This window comes from Lytechinus variegatus, chromosome 1 (genome assembly GCF_018143015.1).
Source record: "Lytechinus variegatus isolate NC3 chromosome 1, Lvar_3.0, whole genome shotgun sequence".
In the NCBI taxonomy this organism is placed as follows: domain Eukaryota; kingdom Metazoa; phylum Echinodermata; class Echinoidea; order Temnopleuroida; family Toxopneustidae; genus Lytechinus; species Lytechinus variegatus.
The window spans coordinates 74,015,132-74,041,919 of NC_054740.1; the positions used below are offsets into that span (position 1 = coordinate 74,015,132).

At 37.8% G+C, this 26,788-nt stretch overlaps 1 pseudogene; it reads right to left on the bottom strand.

The window, feature by feature from the left end:
* Nucleotides 1-1,494: 1,494 nt before the first annotated feature.
* On the bottom strand, nucleotides 1,495-25,145 carry LOC121431861 (annotated as a pseudogene).
* Between the last annotated feature and the right edge of the window lie 1,643 nt (nucleotides 25,146-26,788).

Below are 26,788 nucleotides of genomic sequence, written 5' to 3' on the forward strand. Positions count from 1 at the left end.
TCCTTTTAACTTGATTTTTCCTCGTTTTTGGCAATTAATGCTAGAGGGAATATTAATTTGCATTTCTGTCGTGTTAAATTTCAAAATTTTGATTCATTAAGGACAAAAATTAAAAAGCCCCGACGGGGGGATTTTGCATTGTAAGTCCCCTAATGGTAGCTGCACGATAGCGAGCCGTCTGTGTATATGAGGAGAACAGCTGCCTGCTGTTTAGATTTGATTCAGCTCCATTAAGGATGAACCCAAATAATGACACAATATCTCCGATCGATTAATATTGGTCTTGATATGATTTACGTTAATTCTAGGCTGTAAATCTTGAAACACGAGTTTCTTTCCATTTTAGAGGATATCTGATCTAACTAAAAGTTTGAGATATATCTACAGTAGATATAAACTCATTTGCAAACAAACTGTCCAAACTCAGTGAATTTATTTCTTGTTCCATGCATAAATTTAGTATGGAAGTAAGCTATGTATGTCGATCGGTCACCATATTCAGAAATCAAATTACAAATAAGATAACCTCAGGCATTGGTTAATACCGTGGGGGGGAGCACTCTCCCACAATGGCAGTAAGGGTATGTACGGCCCTCAAGACCCCCTTTTCAACGCCTTTCAAGCCGTTCCTACTCACATAATTTTCACCATTTTCATTGGCCCCGTTATAAGCCCCTTCAATTCAGTCGTCAGTTCTCAAGACCCCCCCCCATATCATGTTATGAGCATAAGTCTAGGTGTATGTAACTTAGAAATACTCCATAACACTCCACAACATTGACTGCTCAACCATTATCAGAATCTGGAGCAAAGTGAAATTGTCGCGGTTAAGGCTTTAAACGTACCCTAAATAAATGTTATTGAAATTAGAAGTATTTGATTTGTGACGTCATATACGAGCAGCTAGCCGCCCCAGATGTTATGTTATATAAAAAGCATGAACTTCAGTTTTTTAATGGTTCATGATTACTTAATTTTTTTTTTCAGGAGCGGCTGTATTTTTTTCTGTTGATATATTGAAGATACAATAAAACACATTTTAATTTTTTGGAGAAAATTTTATTTCAATTCATTTCTTTTATTCGCGATATAGGCTAAGGGAAGCTGCTCATATATGACGTCAAAAATAAAAACGCAAAAAATTCTGATAATTATTGTAATATCCTTTTTACTAAACCTTCACCAACATTTTGTAATATTTTTTTTCCTCCTATTTTTACGATTTTGTAAGGATGAGCCTTTTCTTTATCTAAACAGTTATTGAGAACCTCGGGTAGATGTTCTTACTTCTTAGTGTCGCGCGTTGTAGTACGTTACGGTACGTCGGCAATAACGAATTAAATTAAAGTCGTTTAGAATAAGACTGGCCTAATTTTGCACACATTATTCTTTGTTTATTTATTGGAAGAAGGATATTTTTTTCACTATTTTTTTTGTCGTTGCAACAAACAAAGAACCCATTTGAATTTGATTTGTCTTGTTTCAAGTCAAATTGTCAACTTTATTTGCCCCTAACCAAAACAGTATTATTCCTCCCTTCTTTTTTAGTTTTCATCAATGTTCTTTTTCCTTCCTCGTATCTTTCTTTTTTTGTTACACTGGTCCGAGGACAGGGTCATCCGCCTGGATCCCCCTACACAAGTTTATCTGTATTCTGTAAATTTAGATTTGGCAATCTTTAAGAACAGAGTTTAAAAAGTATTGGTTCAAAAATCCTTACGTAAGCCTACTAACATGAATATATAGAAAAATACACGTGCATTCAAACTTATTTGTGTTTTAGACATAATTCTGTAATTCATCGGTCATATAGTTATTATACTCCGGCGCTGTCACCACTCAAACACAAAGTTCATTGTTCCAGCATCAGGACTCCCTTTCGGTCCCAACTTCATGAAGTTGAATGTTAGACTAATCCTGCGCTGGATGGTGCGGGATAACCATGATAACTGGGAAGCACAGTAATTCAAAATGGTGGTTTGATCCTTATCTTACACTGGCTCACCCATCTCTTCTGCTCTATGATACAATGTAGTTGTTATCAGAATACTTTGAATCATCCACGCTGGGACCTTTCATCCTTGGTGCAGCTTTCCTGTAGTTATTCATTAATATACATGAGAGAAAGGCCTTGTATAAGTATTGTATAAAAAATATGATAATTTGTCATGACAAAATCATTTACTAAAGTGATTCAAATTGTTCAAGATATGTGTCTTTTGTGTGTAAGATATGACGATGTTCCGTTGTTTTGCAAACGGAGCAAATAAAATCCGAGACGCTGCCGAGTGCAGTCAGCAGAAAGTTAACCATGTTAACTGTTTAAACAGGTTAGGCTGGAGTTGTTTTGAGAATATCTCACCATTTTTTACTATGATTCAAGTAAGACTTCTCGACAATCATGCCATTTCATAATGCCCGATACACATGAAGCCTATTATATGCGATGATTTTCAAAGACTTTCAAATAAAACAGAATACTGCTACCCGAGCTCTTACCATCCTATGTTTTCTCCCTCTTCCATCGTCTCTGGTATTTTCTTGCCTCTGGTTTCGGGAAGGAAGTAGGAAAGTGCTGCCCCAACTATAGCAAAGGCTCCAAATATCACCAGGGGAAATGGAATCCACACATCGGAAAGAAGAAGGATCAGTGGGGCGAGGGTGTTGGACATGTTTGAACAAAATGTGCACATACCAAGGGCAGAGTTCCTGGAATGAAGAACATTTGTACATGAACATGATATATAACGACTGAAAGAATAATAAGTTAATGATATGATTATGATAGAGCTATCGCTTTTGGGAATTTTACAAATGACAAGTTTAACGCATGATTAGTTTGTGCAGAACATGGTTTATCTTTTGTAAAATTACTTAGAAGCGAGTGTAGCGGATATTGGAGGCAAGAGCTCCAGCCACCACTTACAGGGAGTGCATAAAAAGGGCAAAAAAGAAGAATGAATAATCAATATGCCTACTAGAGAGTTGAATCTGAAAAAGGAAAGGGACGTGGATTTCATAGCACTTGTTGTCAAAGGCCTTAGAGATGCTCATAGGGCTAAAGTTATCACTGACTTTAGATTTTTTTTCAACAAATGAGAGAATAGCATGAGATTTAAAATGGTTTTGGTAGAATCCAAATTGAAAGTCCTAAATTATATTATAATTTCTCCAAGAAATTTTAAAGTCTGTTTAGATCACCCAACCACCATTTCGTTGTCATCGTACAATTTGAATAGATAGATAATTTGAAGATGGATGTTTCATAAAGCTGTTTGTATAATAAGAGCGACTTAAAGAACGACTGGTGAACCTTTTGAACGTTATAAATCATCACCAATGAGCATTTGGCGTTTACCACAATAATACTGATATTACACTTGCACGATTTTGGCCCCGACTAGTTGCGACATGTTCACGCATTGAATCTTGGCAAGTAAGTTCCTTGTCGTGGAGTGTGCGAGCTACAATGCTTGAAGTGTTGTGCCCCCCCCCCAAAAAAATCTAAAATTCTGGCACGAAACATTTCGGGATTATTGGCGTGAACTATTTGTAAACTGACAACCTCGTCTGGCCAAATTGTGCCTAAGCACGAGTGGCACACATTCCACGACAAGTTCACGAAAGGTTTATATCTAATTTACGACTCTTAACGACAAGTTCACGACTAGCTTATGAATAGGTTACGTTTTCCCGCAAATATCAGAATTGCTCGCCTAAAAGGCATACGCATGCGCAGTTTGGCTATAACACACGACAGTTCATGGAGTTCGATTTTATGCTCCAGAGAATGATGATGAATGGAATGACGTGACAGTGCGTGACCCCTATATCGAACTTCAATTGGGCGCTCCTACATTGTAGGTGAGACATCATTTCGGCTCCCCCTATGTACGCCCCTGGTTAGAACATAAATTCGACCCCCTTTGGTTGAATATCAATTCGGTGCCCAGTTGTCGAACATCACTTCGGCACCCTCTAGGTCGAGCATCAATTCGACGCCTCTCTTCTAGGTCGGACATCAATTCGGCACCCCGAAGTAGAACATCAATTTGGCGCCCCTATGTCAAACACCAATTCGGCGCCCCCTAGTTCAAACATAAATTTGGCGACCCCTATATCAAACTTCAATTGGACCATCCTAGGTGAAAAATCAATTCGGCTCCCCCAATATCGAACATCAATTGTGCGCCCCTAGATAAAACATAAATTAGGCTCCCCGAGGTTGAACATCAATTCGGTGCCCGTATGTCGAATATCACTTCGGCACCCTCTAGGACGAGCATCAATTCGACGCCCCATATATCGAACTTCATTTCGTCGCCCCCTAGGTCGAACATCAATTCGGCGCCTCTGTGTCGGACATCAATTCGGCGCCCCGAAGTAGAACATTAATTTGGCGCCCCTATGTCGAACACCAATTCGGTGCCCCCTAGGTCAAACATAACCAAGGATGTGCTTAGTGTCTCGCATTGTCAAGAATTTGCACGGTAGAATCGTTGCATTGCGGGAACTTCAAATCTTGCAAATGTAATAGCAGCATCAGAAAGGGTCACCAGTCGTTCTTGAAGTCGCTCATAACTTATAAACAGCTCTATGAAACACTCACCTGGTTATAGAGGTGTGATAGTGTTAAGGGTCTCTGTTTCAAAATGGCTGTAATGAAACGATGTATTATTTAACATTATATGTAAATGCAATTACGGAATTAAGAGTCGATATATATATATATATATTTATTTAATTATTTATTTAATCATATCATTCTACTCAGTAATGACTATGTTCTTAGTCATTGACAACTAAAATAGTTTTAGAAAATGTTACTCTAAAACTAAAATGGGAGTTGCATCCAGTTGATCCATATATATACGTTTCTTGTGGGACCCCTATTTTAGAAGAAGGATTATGTTATGAAGGGAGAATTACCTGACGGGAGTAGGAATAATCTCACAAGCGTGAAGGTAGACTACGCAGAAGGAAGACGTAATGGCAAACTTGCCAATCATCGCCACCGCGGCCCGTCCAATGCCATACGCTATAAAGCAAACAGAATGATTAATTACTTCATTGGTTTTAGGAGGGGGACGACCCCCCAAAAAAAAATAAATTAATAAATAAATGATCACTTTTTTTTGCTCGTCAACAAAATTTGGTGGTCCCCCTAATTTTTTTGGCTTCCGCCGCCAGTGCCTTCATGATTGATCATTGTTGTTTTAGCGTTTAGTGATTGCGATAAGAAAGACGTCAGATTTTTATACAATGCTTTATATTCAGTATTTAAGTTACAACCACAATACAAAGTTTACGCCATTTAACACGTTCAAGATGTCCTGTTCAATAACACCATACTATTATTGCGAATTCTTCCATTGAACTCCTTTCCACCTTCATAATTATGGGGCGTGCCGCAGTGCTTTTGCAATGGACCCTATTTTAGAGAAGTGTGTAATGTAATGGCCCATCCACTCATTGTGTCTATAAACATGGTAATCAATTATTATATTTTGTTGGTCGTAGATATTATCTACATGAATAATCTTTTGGCATACGTATATGCATTGTAGGATGAATGAATTGGATTATAAACTTACGAATGAAAATTGTTGTCAATATCGCGACTCCACACAGGATCATGAAGAAGATATAAACCGGTCTTCTACCCCACCTCTCAATGGGATAGACAAGGCAAAAGCAAGCAGGGATCTCAACAGCACCCGCGATAGCGAAAGCTATGTATTTGTTGACTCCAAGTTGATCGGTGCTAATCGATATTCCGTAATACACTACCGTGTTAACGCACCTGTAGATGAGAGTAAAGAGTAGACGGTAGTTAAAGTGATAATAAACAGTTGGTGATAGCAGAGAGTAGATGATCATATAAATTAAGCAAAATTGATTAGGCCTAAAGTGATGTGACAAAACATAATTTGGATATAGCCATCTCTCAGAAGCAGAGGGAAGATAGCGCCTACACATTGCCGAGTATCATCCATTTAAACAAGAAGTTGATTATATATCTATATATATATGAAATATAAATTAAAACTGAAATAGTGGATAAACTCGGGTAAAGCTAACGAACATAAATGTCTACTAGATATATATATATATGTTTGCTTTTTGCCTATGAAATTTTCGTGCTTTTACATGATGCTAGAAACTGTATACTTACAGTTGAAACATGATGTTTACAGTGTAGAGCCGTAAGCGAGGTCTGCGGAGCAATTCAATCACGCCCTGTTTTCCATTTCCTTCGACTTTCTGTGCAAAAATGGAGTAGTCAAGGTTAGAAATACTGGATGAAAAGGGTAAACATTACTATTTGTCAAAAACAGTAGGCTAAATATATTAAGCACTTGACTATTATCAGAGTTGATTTGAAAGAAAGATGACAGGATGGGAACCATGGACCATACAGTGTATGGAGGCATTAAACGCGCTATATTATGGGTACCAAGGAGGGAATGGAGAGAATTCTACGTAGATATATTAATGGCTTGAGGATAATACAAAACATATTCATTCTCAATTGATGAATTAAACTCACTTTGGGGTCATCTTATTATATCATATATATCATAGCCCCTTCAGAATCAACTGAACAGATATTCAAAGAGATCAATGGAGAGGCTAAGGGAACGAGAGAGAGGGAGAGAAGAGACACGCAGAGAGAGAGGGGGAGAGGTACAGAGAGAGAAGGGGGTGGAACAATTATCGACTTACTATGTCAGCTTCAACATCATCCAAATTAAATGTCTCTTTGATTGTGACTCCATTGACCTTTCCTAATCTTCTCATGACCTTAGTTGCTTCCTCAACACGACCCTTTGACAACAACCAACGTGGGGATTCAGGAGCGAGCCTTTTAACAAATACAGATTTTAAATTAAAAATCATTACTTGATATACAGTATAGACATAAACAGATCTATGATTGATATGGATATTCAAGATAATAACAATCAAATTATTAGTAAGGTTCTATAGTGAATTAGAAATCCCGATTTTTGACGAAATTTGCTGGTTATTCTTTAAAATTGTCTTGATGATCAGCTTAAAAAATATCGATCACAGCTATTCTTGGCACACTACTTCATATTTATCTCCGGTATAATCAGGAGTCAAAGTGGGAGGGGTGGATAGAGTGCCCCCTTTGATATTTTTTAATCCAAATTTTTGCCTTTCAATGTCCATGGCTGACCGTAACCCATTGCTTATGACAAGTGGAACGCCTCTGGCAGTCTAGCCTGCATTGCGCAATTTAATATAGCAGCAGTACTAACTTTGAAAACTACTATAGAATAATCATTCACAAAATCACCATTCATACAATGACAAAATACCACGTTAATTGACCATAAATTACACATTTGAACAATGACCTAAGAATTTTTCTTTGTATTTGATTATATAAAAATATGAACAATTCCGTCTTTAGTAATAAGTTATTTATCAAATCAACTCTTGATTAACTTACTTTTTATTGTACATCCGATTTCAATGACACTTCAGGTTAGGCTCGTTTATTATTTCTTTTGAATAATTTAAGTCGCTGAGGTGTACCTGGCCTTAAAAATGCCAAACAATGATTCATTACTCCCATTTGGATGTTTCTCCAGCCCCTACCGAATACCAGCACATCAGCGGGAATAATCAAAGAAGGAGGGGTTTCTTACACGTAAATGATGAGAAGAACCGCGGGTAATAAAGAAACAATCAGCTGCAGGTGACGCCAATTCCTGATGTAAAATGCGAAGAGGGACAATGTCATGTAGCCTACTGCAAAGTGAACCCATATCACGTTACCAGCAATGGCTCGCTTGGAAGGACCTATCATTTCATTTGCTGAAAAGGGGGGAGACATAGAGACATGTTCCATTGTATTAATCATTAGTAACCTATGAAATTCATGATTTTACTCTTTTTGGCCTTCTCTCAATTTTTTTCTCAAGAGTGTATGACTCCTGTTAACTTTTTTAAAAATATATATTTACAAAAGAATGCTTTATTTCAAACCCTACAGATATATAAATTGCGGTATATAGCAGTCGGTATTAACGAACACAATATTTTTGTTGAAAATACCAAAAGTATTCTTGTATTTCCTCTTCTTCTTCCGCTACTTCTCCTCCTACTTCTACTACTGCTACTACTACTACTACTACTACTATATACTACTTATAATACTACCACTTCTTATATCACCACTACAACTACTACGACAACGAATGCAGTGCACCCTACCAAGTATAAAGGCTGATTGCACCATTCCAACCGTAAATGCTCCTGTGATCATTCTAAGGACCATGAACATCCAAATGTTGACCGAGAAAGCGAGAGTTGTTCCAGAAACTATAACAACACACATGCAGGTGAAAAGGGTTCGACGACGGCCAAATCTTCAAAGAAAAAAATACAGGGAAAGAAGAATTGACGATGAGGATGTGAAGTCAACACATGTTTCAGTTGAGTCTTATGTTTGCACACACACAACCAGCAAAGCACTCTGAACTGATTTGAATAAACACCCCCCCCCAAAAAAAAAAAAAAAAAAAAAAAAACCTTAAAGGACAAGTCCACCCTAACTAAAAGTTGATTTGAAAATATAAGAGAAAAATCCAAAAAGCATAACACTGAAACTTTCATCATAATCGGATGTAAATTAAGAAAGTTATGAAATTTTAAAGTTTCGCTTAATTTCACAAAACAGTTGCATGCACATCCTGGTCGGCATGCAATGGGGAGACTGATGATGTCATCCACTCACTATTTCTTTTGTATTTTATTACATGAAATATTCTAATTTTCTCATCATTGTAAAGTAAAACAACGATTAATTCCTCCATGAACATGTGGAATTAGCATTGTTTAATACTATACATGCTATATGGTTAAGTCAAGTTGGTCCTTAATGTCTAATCTGTAAAAAAATGAAATATTATATAATTGAAACAATGAAAATACAAAAGAATTAGTGGGGGAGGGACATCATAGTCTGTCACATTTGCATGTCACAGAGTTGTGCATATCACCGTTTTGTGAAAAATAATCGAAATTTTAAAATGTTACAACTGTCGTATATTACACCCAATTTTGATGAAATTTTCAGCGTTATGCTAGTTTAGTTCTTCTCTATTTATTCAAATCAACATTTTTCGGGGTGGACTTGACCTTTAAAACATGTTGAATAACCTTTCTGGTCCATGATTATCGTAACCAGTTGTGATCGATTCATTGCCATGCATGGCAAATAGCTGACTACCGTCTGACTTTTAGGCATATAAATATAATTTTCACATAATAAATAATTACAAGAAATTATGAATTAGTATTGCACACGAAATGTTGGCACCCTGAAATTAGAAATCATGACAATAGCATGCATGGTTAAAACACATCATAAAACTAATATTAAGAAATTACGAAAGACAAAATTGTAAGGGCAAGCGAAACTAGTAATGAGAACAATTTATTGTCGCATATTAGAAGTAAACATTGTAAATGAGGGTACATTAGCACCATTAGCATAATTACATCAGGTTTAGAGTTTGACTTCTAACATGAAAAGACTAGTCGGATTATGAAAAATCTCAAACAATTTAACATGCGGCGGAATGGGCGGGGGTTGTTATGTATTTCATCTTGTGAAAATATTTACTTCTTCTTTCATTCATTTTGTTTTCGTCCCTGAAGGGGCACGTATATACTACAGGAAATATATAATTGGGTGAATTATATTCAAATAATACTTTATGCCTCATACGGTGCACTTGTATCTCATCTTAATGCCCACAAATTAAGCCCTCCTATAGTTTGCCCACTAAACCCTAATTTCACTTAAATGAATATATACCTTTTTCTAAGTTAAATGCTCCTGTATTATTTGTACCCGAAGTGAGTGAAATGAAACATGTTTCGAAATATTATTCGTCATTGAATGTGATTTTCCTTTAATTTTGTAATTATTTCATTTATTTTTCCCATGATGGGGGATGTCAAGTTTCAGATATGTATTTTCGTGTCCAGAATTTTGTTTTGAAAAATGTTGCAATAACAAATAAATGAAATACGAAAGGAAATAAATGCCTGAAATGAAATTTGAGTTTGAAAAAAAAAAAATATATATATATTGATGTAGTGAAAGGAAGCAGCTTGTCTATCAATTTTCGAGGAGGGGGGCGGGGGTGCTCAGAGACTTGCGGAGTATAAGTAAATTATATTTTGCATGATACAGTATTATCCACATGTAAGCAAGATAATCATAATCAATTGCAAACATGTACAACATCATTAATTATCTAGATGTATAAACAGTATGTATCAAAGGTCTTCAGGGAATGTTGAACTCGTTCGTGTGCAATATTACGTGTACAAATCTAAACGTGTCTGAACACAGGCCATAAAATAAGCAATTCAGCAAAGCGAAGTTTTGAGAACATTGGATATGCCATTATTAGTCTCGGGGGGGGGGGGGCACTCAGTATTTAATGCATAGTGGGTATGTGCCGCGGAGGGGACCCCCATTTTTACACCCAAATTTCCGTTCCAAGGCATATCATTTTTGTCTTATTGAGAAAAAAAAGAAAGCCGCTCCAAGGCATAGCATTTTGGTCTTATCGAGAAAAAAGAAATCCGCTCCAAAGCTTCGCATATTATTCGCCCTTCCGGTCGCATTGATCTGCTGCAATTTTGGTGAAAAGCGGCCGCCGAGCGCTGTCCGACCATCGTCTCTGGGCGAGCGCACCCGGCGGAGGCCGCGCTAGCTGCATCATGCACGCATACCCGTTCCATAGGGGTGCATACGCACGTACTCACACGCTGGCGATCCGTTCCAAGGACCCCCGTTTTCACAAAATTGTAGTTCCGAAGCCCGTTCCGAGGACCCTCCTTTTTACAATAAGCCCGCTCCAAGGCCCCCGTTTTTTGTCTCGCCCGCGGCACACCCCTACCACTTTTTTGGTCGAGTGCCCCCCCCCCCGGGTTATTAGTAGACCAGCCAAAAGTCCAAAAGGGCTCTAGGTAAGGATTCGACGGCAAAATTTGTTAATGTTTGGCGTCCCAGCTTAAAGCCTTGCTAAAACACTAAGGAAGAGCGTACGGCTGGATGCCAAGCGCACTTTTGCGTGAAAGTGTCATTTTAGTGTGAAATGTGAAGGAATGTCAAAAATCACGCATTTTGATAATTTGACGGAATAGGTTGAAACTTTTATTACCTTTGATATGCGATCCTTTTTATTTGGATTTTTAAATTATGAATCTGATATTAAAATATACATTTCAAATTTGAATATTACACACACTTATCTGGCACAGTGAAACATAAAACCGCGATTTCCTCAAAATAAAAGTTTGTGAAAACTATCAATAGTTTTAAGTTTTTTTACACGTTAAATTCTTTGGTTTAAATGCGTTTACCCATTGGATGTATAGTAAGAAAATCGTGGGAGCAAGAACTCCCCCTTGAGGTACCCCTACAGAAAGTTTTTTTCTCGGCAGAAAGCTTTCCTTGTGAAAAAAACATCCTGATTTCTATTCTAAGGGTAACATGTTAACCACTTAAGCATATTTCCTACTATTGTTGCATCATAAGAGTAGAATCTCATGGTCTATATACACAAACGAAACATTTCGATATATCTAAAAAAAAAAACATGCTCCTATTTTTTCTTTTAAACTCGTCTATTTTAACGCGTTAATCGAATAAACACAAAATTCATGATAATTGTCATGTCACTATATAGTGAAGTTGTAAGATATATCATTTGTTTGCTATCCGAAAGATAATAATGTACATTTACCGGATGCGCATTAAAAAAAATCCTAATCCCAATCTCTAATCCTATAAAGGAACTTCTAGGGCTCAATCAGCACAATAGGCACCATCACCTTATAATAAATTTTGAGGTGACTAAAGATATATTTTTTTATTCGAATCGAATATTTTAACAGAATGTTCTCGATTGCGTAATGCTAGTCCAGGGGCCTGTTGCAGAAATAGTTGCGTTTAAAAACAACTAAAAATCCATTCTAAGTCATTAACCATGCATCCCTTTGGTTTAAAGTCAATTTCATGTGTGATTAATCACGTTTGATTAAAGATGTCATGGCTATCTTCTTAAGCCTTCGTGTTTTCAAATATAAGTATCGGCCTGCAGGTTGTTGGCTGAAAATCTAAAAAAGGAAATAAAAATAGTGAATGAAGACATGATTGGGTGTGTACTTTATTCAACGCAATAACGAAGCTTGGATTGAGAGTTCTGACAAAAGACTTATAGCTCTGTGTTTAATGAATCATATCGCATGAAATTCAAGCCAGTTGTATGGAAAAATGCTAATTTACGATTACATAAATTATATACAATAGGATTTAGTAATTTCACATTATAATATACTCTATTAAAGTGCCATTCACAATTTTGTAGGACACGTTGCAGGTACAATGCTTGGCATGATCATCCTCTTTAAACACCGGCGATGTAGTTTTAACCGTATCAGGACATCTACCCCTGGACATCCACCCCCGGACATCCACCCCCGGGACATCTATACCCCCCGGAGATCTACCCCCGGATATCCCCCCGGATATCTCCCCGGACATCCAGCCCCGGATATCTACCCTCCGGACATCTAACCCCAAGACATCTACCCCCCCCCCCCATCCAGGGGGCCCGGGCCCCTCTATTGGCGGAGCAGAAAAAAAGAGGGGGAGAGAAAGTAATAGAAAAGGCAAATAGGAGGAGGAAGACGAGTGAATAAAATAAGATGAGGGGAAGAAAATATATTTAAAAAATAGTGTCACTATGTATGATTTTCGATCTCGCTTCGCGCTCTCATTGCCTGGTCAATGATATATATCTTTTCAAATGTTTAGGCTGACGTAGAGCTTAAAATATCAAATTTGAAGTCATTATGCGAAACATTATTCAACTCGGACATCGTGCTTTGTAAAATTCCGTTTTATGGTCTGAATATCAACATTTTCAGCTCGTGCTGCGCGCTAGTTTTTTTGATTCGCCAGGTACCTTCGTTGTGTATTCCATGAAGTTCTAAATGTATCCCTTTTCAGATCTGATTTTTTATCGGTCAAAACTTATCAGTTAGCGCTATGCGCTCGTATTTTGAATAAGTTATGTATATCTCTATAATAATTCTATAACAAACTTTTTAAAATCCCCTTTTCATGACAGTTTATCAATGAAAAATGTCGACTCGTGATTTGCGCTCGCATGATCAATTATGAAAAATATGTTTACCCATGCATCAAATCAATAATTAAAACACGGCTTAACATGGCAAGTTTTTGGGGCCTTGGATTCAGCAAATTTCGCGCTCTCATAAAGCTTATAAGATCAATAAATAAGATAACATTTTTATGAATTCCTATGAAGTGTCCCTTTTTTCAGAATGGAATATCGGCAAGTTTCATCTCGCGCTTATACGAAGATGAATAGGAGGATAGTCATCATTTTCATATCATGAATGTTCTTAGAATCTCCCGGACGTAGGTCAAAATCATATTAACAAAAAAAAATCAGCTCGCGCTTCGTGTTCGCATCATTTATTTAGTGCAGTCCATATCCACTTCACAATTTCCTTACACGGTTCTTAAAATAGTACTTAGATTGAGCCTTTTTGAGATCGGAATATCAAATGTTTTCATTGATCTTCATGATAAAAAATATAGAGTGCCCAGATTCTAGGTCCAAATCTCGAGCATGCACACGCATTTTTATTGAGATAAACAGTTTGTTCATTATTTAAAACGTGCTTAAATTATCCATTTTCAGATAAGAATATATAAAACTTTCTTCTCGTGATTCGCGCTCGTATTGTTTATTTAGGAAGATACCCACCTGCCCAGTTTTCCTGATTTTCAAAGCATGAACTAGAATATCCCCTTTTGGTCTAAATTTCAATTTTTCTTTGCTCACGCTTCGCGCTCGCATCAATCGGGTCCAGGGGGGGGGTAGAAGTCCGGGGGGTAAATGTCCGGGGGTAGATGTCCGGGAGTAGATGTCCTAGGGGGTACTTGTCCTAGGGGGTACTGGTCCTAAGGGATTGGATTTCCGGGTAGTGGATGTCCGGGGGTGGATGTCCAGGGGGTAGATGTCCTGGAATCAGTTTTAACTGTTTTTTTTTAACAGCACACAAACAAATTATTTTAGTTGTGGCCGTATGCTCATGATTGACAAAATCTCAAAACTCAAAATTTAAAGAAGAAAAAGTAATTGTAAACAAAGTCCTTGATCATTTTCAAAACCGATTCAGATAAATCCATGTTTATGAATATTAACAATACCATACACCCAAAATTCAAAAGTTCATAGCGAAATATTATATCATCATGTTGGTGTCTGAGCTTACAATCAGAGCAAAGAGTCCTGTAATTGTCTGTATATAGATTGAGAATTGCAATTAAGTAATTGCAGTAGACACGGTAGAGCAAGGCATTGATATTTCAACAAGTATAGTCCAAGAAGCAATTCGGTAGTGTGCCGGTGGCAAGAGATATTTCTTGTCACAGGCACACAGGTATCATTTTAGAGTAACGTATATTGAAAACATACGTGGTATTTTGTTAAAAAAATATTTTTTCCATAAAAATTCAAAGATGGGCGTCATTATTGCAAATTGTGAATGTTCATCTGCAATGAAAACGTACAAATTCATTCGCGAGACACTTTAGGGTATACATTTTTTTGATGGTCCAAATGTAATGATACACCGAAAACCGGCTCTTTCTGACTCAAATATTTTGGAACCGTCTGTAAAAAAAAAAGTGAAAGTGATTATAATCCACTTTGTCTGTTTATACTTATATGAACTTCTCTCTTGCAGTGGGTTGAAAATTTTACTAACACGACGAGGCCAATTTATTTAGTGTAGCAGCTAGGTTCTGTCAACCATTGGAACAACTCCTTTTCGGGTCTAATTGTCAAAACTCATAGCTCTGCATGCTCGCATTTTATATATACTTTTATAATTATTCTAAAAACTACTTAAAACCCCCTTTTCATATTAGTTTATAACAAATTCCGACTCGCGTTTCGCGCGCGCATTAATAGATAGAAATATTCATTAATACGCGCATCCTGATTTTCAGGTATGAACGTAATAGATCGCACTCTCAGGCCAATTAATTCACGAGATATATCTTTTCATGAATTCCTAATAATAGTCCTAGATCGGAATATCAAATAGTTTCAGAGAGCATGCACTTCGAGCTCGCATCATTGAAAATGTGTGATATTTTTCTGGTTAAATTTCCCCCTTTTTAGATCGGAATATCAAAATTTCTCAGCCCGCACTCGCATAATTCATCTAGGAAGATACTTACCCTTTATCATGATTAAGGAGGGATATGTAGAGAAAGTTATTATTCTTCTCCTCCCTATTGGAAATCGTATGAAAACTTCAAATAAAATCAATTACATGTAACAGAAAAAGAAGGTAGGAACATGACATCATGAGCCCACCTACAGGGGCCGCTGAGCCAGAAGTGGAGGGGGGGGGGCTGACCATGCAAACAATTGCAATCATATATTGTCATTTTTACGTTTTTGTACACGGTTTTTGAAAAAAAAAGTGGGGGTGGCTGAAGCCATCCGCTTCCGCGGCCCCTGACCTATATATTACGACGGCTGGTGTATAAATGTTTTCACAATGCTAATTTAAAAAAATCAATAACTTTGTTATTATCAGATCATGCCACATGCGTTTTGCACAGTAAAATTTTCCTTTTTTTTCTTTATTTAATGAGTTAACTATTTTCAACCCGGAGTATGATCAGTGTCAAGTGTTTACAGCATTGGTAAGAGTTAAACACCACTTTAAAAATGATATAAATAATTTAACCTCTGATTGTCATAATTATTCACATCAGCACCCACAGTAAAAAAAAAATCGTTGCCAGGGCCGGGGGGGGGGCAGGAGCAGTTGCGGTCATAAATTTTGTAACTCATTTTAAGTATGTACTTATACATGTAATTATGTTTATATTAAACTTTACCTTCAAAATGCCCACCCGATAAATGATGCATGACCCCTTTCGGATAACATACAATGATGGATCTTCCATCTTACCCGAACATTTCTTTAATATTTGTAATATTAGGTCGATTGATAATATATTAGATAAACGCATTTAAATCAAAGAATTTAAGTTAATTTAATTTGAAAAAAAACTTCGAATTATTGATAGTTATCACAAACTTATTTGAGTAAATCAGGATTTTATGTTTCATAGTGCCATCTTATGTGTGTGTCTTATTCCAATTTGAAATGTATATTTATTAAACTTATACTTTGAAACTCCAAATAAGAATGATCGCATATCAAAGGTAGTAAAAAACTTTAAAATATTCCATCAAAATATCCAAATGCATGATTTTCGACATTCTTTCAGATTTTACGCATATCAAAGAATCGCATATCAAAGATAATAAATAATGTTAACATATTCCGTCAAAATGTCAAAATGCGTGATTTTCTACTTTCTTTAAGAATTTACGCTAAAAATGACACTCTCACGCAAAAGTGCGCTTGGCATTCAGCCGTACGCTATTTCAGGATAATTTTGCAAGACTCTTTCCGGGATGCCAAACATTAGCAAATATTATACCTCGGTTACATTTGTTCTTTGGCGGCCGTACGGCAAGTCGAAAACAGCTGTTTAAAAAAAAATTATACCAGCAACATAGGTGATCTGAATAAAAATGAATAAAATGGCCGTTTTCGACTCGCTGTACGGCCGCCGTAGACCACATGTGACCGAGGTATTAACAAATTTTGCCGTCCAACGTATTAGAAAAATCGTTTTGGCCGGTCTACAATATATAATTGACAAAAATATTGGCAAGAGGATTGATGGGGATATGATTGCTATTTTTTTTCTTTATTTCTTACGTACCTGTCAGAAAATAGTCCAAAGGTCAAAGATCCGGCGGCAGTACCAGCAAAGAAGATTGACTGATTGATACCCTGAACCGCAAACTAAATTGAACTTTTAGAGAATGATACAATGCTATAAATTAAATGTTTTTAAGTAATGCTTTACTAACATTCCCAATTGGGCCAAATTCTTTAAAAGGCGAAGTGATTTATTTGACCATGGAATATGAACCCAAATGGGATTCTAGGTTGGATAACAAGTGAGTTATATCAATTTTCAGTGAATGACGGCCATCTTGGACGCCATCCTGGACGCCATCTTGAAAATAACTACTTTCCCATATGCGGATTTTGGTAGATTTTAGTATGTTATTCCTGAGGTCAAATAGTACAAAAAACCGTTGAAAAATCATTTGTTGCAATTTGTTCCGGGTCAAACCATAATATTGACCCGTCTAAATATAGAGAATAGCAGCAGAGTCCGTGGAAAATTATGTTATCCACAAGGTCTAACAAATGTTGGACTAATTCTCCGCTTGTCTAATAACACATGGGCTTAACCCATTTTGATCTGCTAATAATTTGGTCTAATATATACTTGGTCTCATTCTCGTTTGGTCTAATGACCAAATCTTCTGATTGCAAAATAGTTTAATTGCATTTGCAACTCTACATGACCTGTTTTGTTTGTTTGTGAAATGGGGCGACAATCTGTGGTACCCCATCCTCCAAAAACTGTCGCCTAAATGAGGCGACAATTCGTTCAGGGGTGACAATATTGTGGTGTCGAATTGTGCACAAAATTTTGGTGCAACAGACGTGGCTAATGTGCTTATGCAGTACTACCTCATCTCGTTGTTGCTGCCCCAACGCACCCATTGGCAGACATCAAATAAAAAAGTATCTATGTAGAAATGTCTAAAGTGTTGAATTCAATGAGCATTTTCGTTTTATTTCCGCTGTTAACTTACGTCCTGCTCCACGGTCCTTTCAGCTCCATGGGTGTCATAATACCAACCAGCATCGCAGGAGATTTCATTGGTTCCATAAAGACTGAGATCTGGGCTAAAATCAACTCCACTGATATTATATCGTCTACAAGATGAATAAACCTTTGTTTTAGTATCATCAGTGTAGTTCCATGGGATGCCAACCTCTCTCTTTGCAAGAGCACATTCTCTTGATGTGTTAAATCCATAGCTTCCACAATCGACAGGATCCCAGTCTGGTATCTTAAAACAAAACGCATTTACCGGAAACTAAACGTTAGTTTTAAGATCACTTATTGTTTTTTTGCTATTGGTATTACTATTATTATTATTCTCATTACTATAATCACCGTCGATATTATTATATTGCAGTTATTTCTATTTTAATTCAATTGTTTATATTTGATTACGGAAGGTGTTTCTAAGGTTATTTAGAGGGGTTGTTACAACCGATAATGTCGCACCAACGCATAATGGCGTAGTTTTTCTAACGCATAATGTCACATGCCGCAACGCATAATGTCACAGCGGTATTTTCTTCAGGACTCGAGCTACAGATAACATATAAATCATGCTTTCACTTAGTATTTTGAGACACGAGAAAGAGAATTAAATTATTTGGATATCAGGATTACTCTGTGTATGGATATTTATCGGTTTATTGCCATTTCGTCTACTGCCTTTTTCCCCACTATCGCATGGTCTGATATGATATCATTTCGTCTACTATTAGTCAACTATCAACAGAGTCCAATAACCATTTCGTCTAACTACCATTTCGTCTAATAGCCAGTTGGTCTGATAGCCGTTTTGTTTATCATCATTTAGTCATTTTTTTACTTGGTCCAATATCATTACGTCTATTACCTTTTGGTCTTTTAGCCAATTGGTCTAATAACCACTTGGTGTACTCTCATTCCGTCCATGTTCAATTTGGTCTAACTTCAGTTGGTTCGCTATCACTTTGTCTAAACCCATTTCGGCTAACAATCATTTGGTATTGTTGCTATGGGTTCAATCACCCGTTCTATGACAATTACCTCCCGGACAATCACCCTTCCGGACATTCCCCCCTGACAATTACCCCCTGGACAATTACACCCCTGAGGACAATTACCCCCCGAGGTCAATTACCCCCTGGACAATTATCCCCTGGACAATTACCTCCCGGACAATTAGCCCCCTGGACAACTACCCCCCGAGGACAATTACCCCCTGGACAACTACCCCCGAGGACAATTACACCCAGGACAACTGCCCCCGAGGATAATTACCCCCTGAGGATAATTACCCCCGGACAATTACCCCCTGGACAACTACCCCCGAGGACAATTACCCCTAGGACAATTACCCCTGAGTTATTTACTCCCCGGACAATTACCCCCTGGACAACTACCCCCCCCCTCGAGGACAATTACCCCCCCCCCCGGACAATTACCTCAGGTGTAATCCTCGGGGGTAATTGTCCTCGGGTGGTAATTGTCCTCGGGGGTAATTGTCCTCAGGGGGAAATTGTCCTTGGGTAGTAATTGTCCTCGGGGGTAATTGTCCGGGGGTAATTGTCCTCGGGGGGGATTGTCAGGGGGTAGTTGTCCGGAAGGTGATTGTCTGGGGGGTAATTGTCCTATAACCAGTGATAGGACCTATTAGTGATTGGACCCATGGCAACGATACCAAATGATTGTTAGCCGAAATGGGTTTAGACAAAGTGATAGCGATCCAACTGAAGTTACACCAAATGGAACATGGACGGAATGAGAGTACACCAAGTGGTTATTAGACCAATTGGCTAAAAGACCAAAAGGTAATAGACGTAATGATATAGGACCAATTGAAAAAAATGACTAAATGATAATAAACAAAACGGCTATTAGACCAACTGGCTATTAGACGAAATGGTAATTAGACGAAATGGTTATTGGACTCTGTTGATAGTTGACTCACTAATGGTAGACGAAATGATATCATAGCAGACCATGCGATAGTGGGGAAAAAAGCAGTAGACGAAATGGCAATAAACCGATAAATATCCATACAAAGAGTAATCCTGAATTCCAAATAATTTAATTCTCTTTCTCGTGTCTAAAAATACTTAGCGAAAGCATATTTTGTATGTTATCTGAAGAAAATACCGCTGTGACATTATGCGTTGCAACATGTGACATTATGCGTTGCGACATGTGACATTATGCGTTAGAAAAACTACGACATTATGCGTTGACTGCGACATTATGGTTTCACGGGCCTAATTACTAGTGGCAGGCCATAGATATTCATTCGAGCCAACCCATTGTTATTTTTTTTATTTTGATATAGCTGATTGACAAAGTGTATGCATATGATTGTCCATCTAACGCTGATTCTATTTTGGTAATTACTGAACTTCCTTTTCCCTAATTGGGAAGAAATATCACCAATTTTGGACTATATTTTGACTGGCGGAAGGATTAGGGCTATTTTGCTGTTTGAGTTGATGAATCTGCTCCCCCCGACGATGTCTTCAAACACGCCAATTTATTTTTAAAATGAGATGGTCGAGGGACCCTTTTCTGGTCAGATATGGATTGCCAGATATAAATCCTATCCACTGGTAGTAAACATTCGACCCCCGAATTTCATCCTTATTTTTTATGAATTTTTTAAAGTGCAAATTTAACACATGAGTCTATGGGGAATGAATTAGGCCTGTGAGACCTATAACCTTGACCATAGCCTATTACATGGGGAATTCCCTAGTGGAAGAAATACCTGCCCAAATCTTCAGTAGCAGATTGCTTTCACTAGTATACATGTTTCAATCATCAAGGGGTCCAAAAACTGAACTTCTTGGCTATATACAAGGCTACAAAGGGGGTATAACAGGTAACAAGTTGTTATTAGTAACTAACTCTGTGTTTGTGTACCTAGGCTAGGCTTTGCGTGTGTTTGTCACTGGGTTGCTTGCAATTTGCATGTTGTCGTGTGTTTTCGTATACCGACGAGCGCTGCTGTAAATCGTGTATTGCACCCATCACAAGATAAAGTACACATTAGATAGGCCTTGCATCAATTGCGCTTGTGAAATTGGTTCATGGGGAAGGGAATGAGAAGAGAAAACTTTAGAATTTGGCTGAAGAGTGGTGGATTCAAGAGGGAGGGGGGTAGAGAAAAGCATAGTTAGTATGTTGGGGGGCTGAGAATGAGTTCTACTGCTATCTTGTTCAACTTTTACTGACTTCTGTAGCCCCATTCCATTTAGAATACAAGCCATCTAACCCCCTCTCTCCCTGTCTCTTTCTCTTACACCCTGGCTTGGGCCCTTGTCATAGGAAGATGTGAATGTATAGTATGCTTGTATGTTGATTCTCATTTCTTTTTATTGTTATCTAATTAAACTCATGTGAATCTGGTATTTATATTGTGGGCAGATCTTGAATCCAGATATGCACACTATTCATATCTACAATTTGCATTATAGGATTTGGGCTCTACATTGCATCCATTGTTGAGCTACATATAGGCATGTATGATGTGTGTAACTCCATAGGGCACAAGACATTAGGAGTAACATTAGAAATGGTCATTACATAACACATCTGTATATTTCATGCATTTCTTTGTGATAAAGTGAGTGTACAGATGTTAAAGAAAAGCCAGGAAGGTAAATTAAAAAGATATCTTCATGTGCCATACAATACAGGTTTCACGGGCCTAATTACTAGTGGCAGGCCATAGATACATGTATTCATTCGAGCCAACCCATTGCTATTTTTTTTATTTTGATATGGCTGATTGACAAAGTGTATGCATATGATTGTCCATCTAACATCACTGATTCTATTTTTGGTAATTACTGAATTTCCTTTTCCCTAATTGGGAAGAAATATTACAATTTTTTACTATATTTTGACTGGCGGAAGGATTAGGGCTATTTTGCTGTTTGAGGTGATGAATCTGCTCCCCCGACGATATCTTCAAAACGCCAATTTATTTTTAAAATGAGCCGGTCGAGGGACCCTTTTCTGGTCAGATATGGATTGCCAAATATAAATCCTATCCACTGGTAAACATTCGACCCCCGAATTTCATCCTTATTTTTTATGAATTTTTTAAAGTGCCAATTAAACACATGAGTCTATGGGGAATGAATTAGGCCTGTGAGACCTTATGTGTCGGACGCTCTTGGCATAATGTCGCCATCTGCGAGATTATGCGTTGGTGCGACATTATCGGTTGTAACAGGGGTCCTCACAATACAAGCACTGCTTTTTAGTGGATCCCTCCATTTTCTCAGAATTTTAGTTTATAATGTTTGATATTTTACTTATATAATGCTCTGTTTTGGGTTACTTATAAATATCATATATTGTACATGCCTCAATTTATATTGTCTGTATAAGTTCATTGTAAATATTTCGACCACTTTACTTTGTTCTGTTGAAAATGCAATAAATTGAAATCAAAAAAGGGAAATTAAGGTCTATTAACAATAACAAGTCCCATGATAGATAATAAACCTACCTGTGAATATGATGAATGTGCATAGAATGATATATCTGTAAATTTACAATTGACACACACATACACCCTCACACAAAAACAAAACGCAAACGTATCTTCTAAAAAGAATAAGCATTTGGAGCAATTTTTCATTCGCAAACAGACGCAATCTTTAAGTGCACCAACAACACCCTTCTTCCTCTGTATTATTTCTGTTTCTCTTCCCCTCTCTCCCTTTTCTTTATCTATCTTTCTCCCCCCCCCCCCCCCCTCCCCCGTCCCAATATTTAATTGAATTATTTAAGTTTTACCAAATTTTATCTTGTCATATTTTATTACTGTTTCAACGTTCCCATGTGCTACTTGACTTCCCCCATTACTTTAAAACGAATCCATTAAATATATTTCTATATTATATTCAGCGATGATAACCCTATATATTCTGGATTATTGACAGATTATGCATTGATTAATCGTGCACAGAATATTGATGAAATTACCTACATTACCAATATGATAAGGGATGGGACAGTGGCGGCACCCGAGTTTTAACCCAAATAGACTGGGCTATTTCGACGCCTTAGAAGACGGGGGGGGGGGGTAATCTCGGCCGTCGATTTTGGCGCGCACATTAAACCTGTGAGATTAAATTCTGCGGAAAATCTCATTGCTAGATAATTATTATGCACAAAGTCAAAAGTTTGCTCTAATTAACTAAATAATTGCCTTAAAGTGCTAATTTTCAATACACAGACTCTTTATAGGAATCTGATTAAACGTATTTTAAAAAAACATCACATTTATTTATTTTTTTTTCGACTTTTTTTATATTTTTTTCATTGGAAATTGTCGGGGACTTTATTTTGACCATAAACAAAATGGAATTAAGTCACGTTTGGCGATTTTTTTTTGTCTGCATGCACTTGTTGCGTAATTTCGGAACCGCTTACCCGGGGTTTGCAATTTTGGTCTCAAAAGTTGCACCAGAAAGTAAAAAATCAGTGAGCGACGCTGTCAAATAATTTGCGCGGCGGATTTATCGCGAAATATATTGAGGGGGCTGAATCAGCCCCCAGTCTTCTTAGGTTAAGCCTTTATCCCGTCAGTTGGGGTAGGTTACTCAGATATGGTCATGATGGTATAGACATGATAGACAGTGATTCGCCAGTAAAATCACCCACCCAGTCATTTCCTTTTTTACAATAACAATACGTATACCTGACATAGCATTAATGAGGGTCCGGTTATCTCATTGCCTATTCAATAGCGCACCATTTTAATACCAAGAATTGTAAGCCGTCCCACACATATAGAACAATAAGTTGTAGATCCATATCTGATACCGACCAAACTCTCCAAGCTCTATAAGCACATCATCAAACTTCCTTCCATCTTGCTTCATCGTCGCTTTTTGCAGTCAAAATCTTGAAGCTGAATCCCAACAAGGTCTTGTTGCTTCAAAGATCATGCAGACAATGATTGGTAAGTTTATTGCACCGGTGCTACCACGCTGTACCGAAACAGCGTACAAGGTCCCGGTCATACCCAACGATTCTTCAAAAGTTATTTAAACATAACCTTGACATTGGCAAACGTACAGAATGAGAACTTAATGAGGCCTAATTATTGCCTGTGGGGGTAACCTAGGAGAAAGAGTTAGGTGAATGTGGCACACGACAATCATTTTTTTTATGGATGAACATAAAAGAAAGAGATCGTTGTTAGAATGGTCATACAGAATAATGATTTACCGGGGTGAATTAGATTTAGGTCTATATTCCCGGCCTTTCGTGCAATATTTCTTTATATCATTGTGCACATCATGGGTATTTGAGAATATATTGCTCTCATTTTTATAGATGCATCACTGTTGAATTAGTATTCAACATTTTTATATGAAAAGGTTTGAATGAATAAGCAATCCCAAATTTGCCTTGCGACGTTTCTTATTTCATATTAGTTCAATTCGATCTATATCAACGATGCTGCCATTAAGTTCTATAATTCAAAGTATATTATATGTACCTTTATTGTGACAGAATCGCTGGAGGGGAAGGGTGATTCGGTCCGCCGGCAGCCGCTCTTGTCAGGATGCCTGCCGCCGGCAGGTGCCTTGCCACGTCGATTTCCAAACTTTAGTCGCGGATCCGTTCGGCAGAGATATACTGCCGCAGTTAACACTTGCACAAGCCTCGATCCTGCCAGTAATAAAACTAGGCAACCTCCAGACGGCTACACTTTTTTGTCAGCTAAAACAGCTCACCCGACCATAATTATGCATCTAGCTTGTGTAGTTGAGCTCTCTCGATCATATGCATCTGATTCCTGTGGTTTAATTAAGATCTCTCGACCATAGGTATGGGTTCCTCTGTAGTCAAGCTTCCACAGGCATACCCATGGACTCTGCTCTACATATAATTTCCTCCGTCGTCTGCTCCGGACTTCCGTCTGTCTGCTTCAGACCAGTAACCACGTCTGTTTAGTAGAGCAACCACGTCTGCTCCGTACTGCAACCACGTCTAAATTCAGTACAGCAATCATGCACGTCTGTTCGGCACTGCAACCACGTCTGTTCAGTAGTACCACGACCACGTCTGTGTCTGTATACTACTGCAACCACTGACATCTGTTCAGTTCCGGAAACTACGTCTGGTGCTTCGACCATATGTATGGGTCCTTCTGCAGTCAGGCTCTCACGACCATACCCATTGGCTCTGCTCTACTTGTAGTTTCCACCGTTGTCTGCTCCAGACCTCCGACCGTCTGCTTCAGACCAACAACCATCCGCTTCAGATCAACCCGTCTGCTCCGGACCACCAGCCGTCTGCTCCAGACTCCGATCCGTCCGCTTCCAGACCAACCAGACTACCAAAAGAGCAAGCCATGGGGGACCGTTTCATCAACATTTTTGTCCGACAAGTTGTCAGATCTGACATCTTTCCTTGATTCTGATTGGCTGAGAGTCACTGTTTCTATGGTAACTGTCGGATAAAACAGGACTTGTCGGATAAAACGTCCGATAAGTCCTTTCATGAAATGCTCCCCTGGTATATTCTCTTGCCGGCGTGCAAAAGACCCAACATACAAGGAAATCTAACCCAGTGTTTCCACTTTGAAGGAAATTACCCGAATTCCGGGAAATCCAGACGTTTTCCAGATAATTTCCGGGAAATGAAAAAATTCCAGGAAATTCAGGGAAATCCGAAAATTACAATGAAACAACAATTAAATATAGCAACTATTAATATTCATGTTATGTTTACATGATTTTAACCTCCATATCTGTAGCTAAAAAATTTTCGATCGCGCTCCGCGCTCGCATTTCGTAAAGTTGTTCCTATTTTTAAAGAGGGCGGGAACAAAAAAAAAAAAAAAATTCCCTGATTTTTGCCACCTGGAACAAATTTACACTCGTTGTGTTATTGCCCGATTTTCGTTAAAAATCAAACTTGAAAATTCCAGGAAATATTTATGAATTTCAGGAAATTTGGAATCCAATTTCGCGAAATTTATTTTGGAGCTGTGGAAACACTGATCTAACCACAGCCGTCGCCTAGGACCAGGAATCCATCTTAGGTATCCACATGGAAAGACATGCAGGAACGATCATATAAATCATTTCGATCGCATCCACCAGCTTTATTTATTGCATAGCGAATCCATATCAATCTGCATAGTTTTAGTGCAATGCACCCCGTGGGCGCCGTATTTCAACAGATCATCTGCAAAGCCTCACGAGTTCAAAAACTCACAAACAAATTATAAATTTTCTGTTTTTTCTGTGTTTTTTTCTTCAAGAAACCGTATTTAACCCGTGCTGTGAACTTGACTTGATAACATACTAAACCTCGACCTTAACAATTAAGAACAATTAATAATTAATTAATAACACACACACCATTTCTAATAAAAAAGAATTACATGCAGCCGCGCCAACTGCATTAGTATTAGAAAGACTCAACCCATGCATAGAACTGATTCGAAGATTTGTTATTACAGGCAGTGCAGTGGCGTAACTACGGGGGGCATGGGGGGCACGTGCCCCCCCCCCCCATCGGCTGGCAAAAAAACGGGGGAAAGGAGAAAAAGAGGGAGAAAGGAAGAGAAACGTAGTGGGAAAGAAGAAATTATTGTTCATTATAGTTATAGTTATACTTAAATTATGTTATATTAAATAAGAAACATTTTTTCATGACTTTATGAAACATAATTTGCTCAGGGCCTATGTCTTCATTGTTCCTGGTTCTCACATTGTCTGTTTAACGAGATATATATTCCTGTTGTACTAAAACCTCCGGTTTTCAAGTCAATATACACCAAGTACATTTCCTCGCAATTCGAGTTATTAGTCTTATATGTAGTGACATATGCTTCATTTTCATGACTACCTAAAGTGATTGCCCAATTTTAAGGTTTTAAAATAAAAC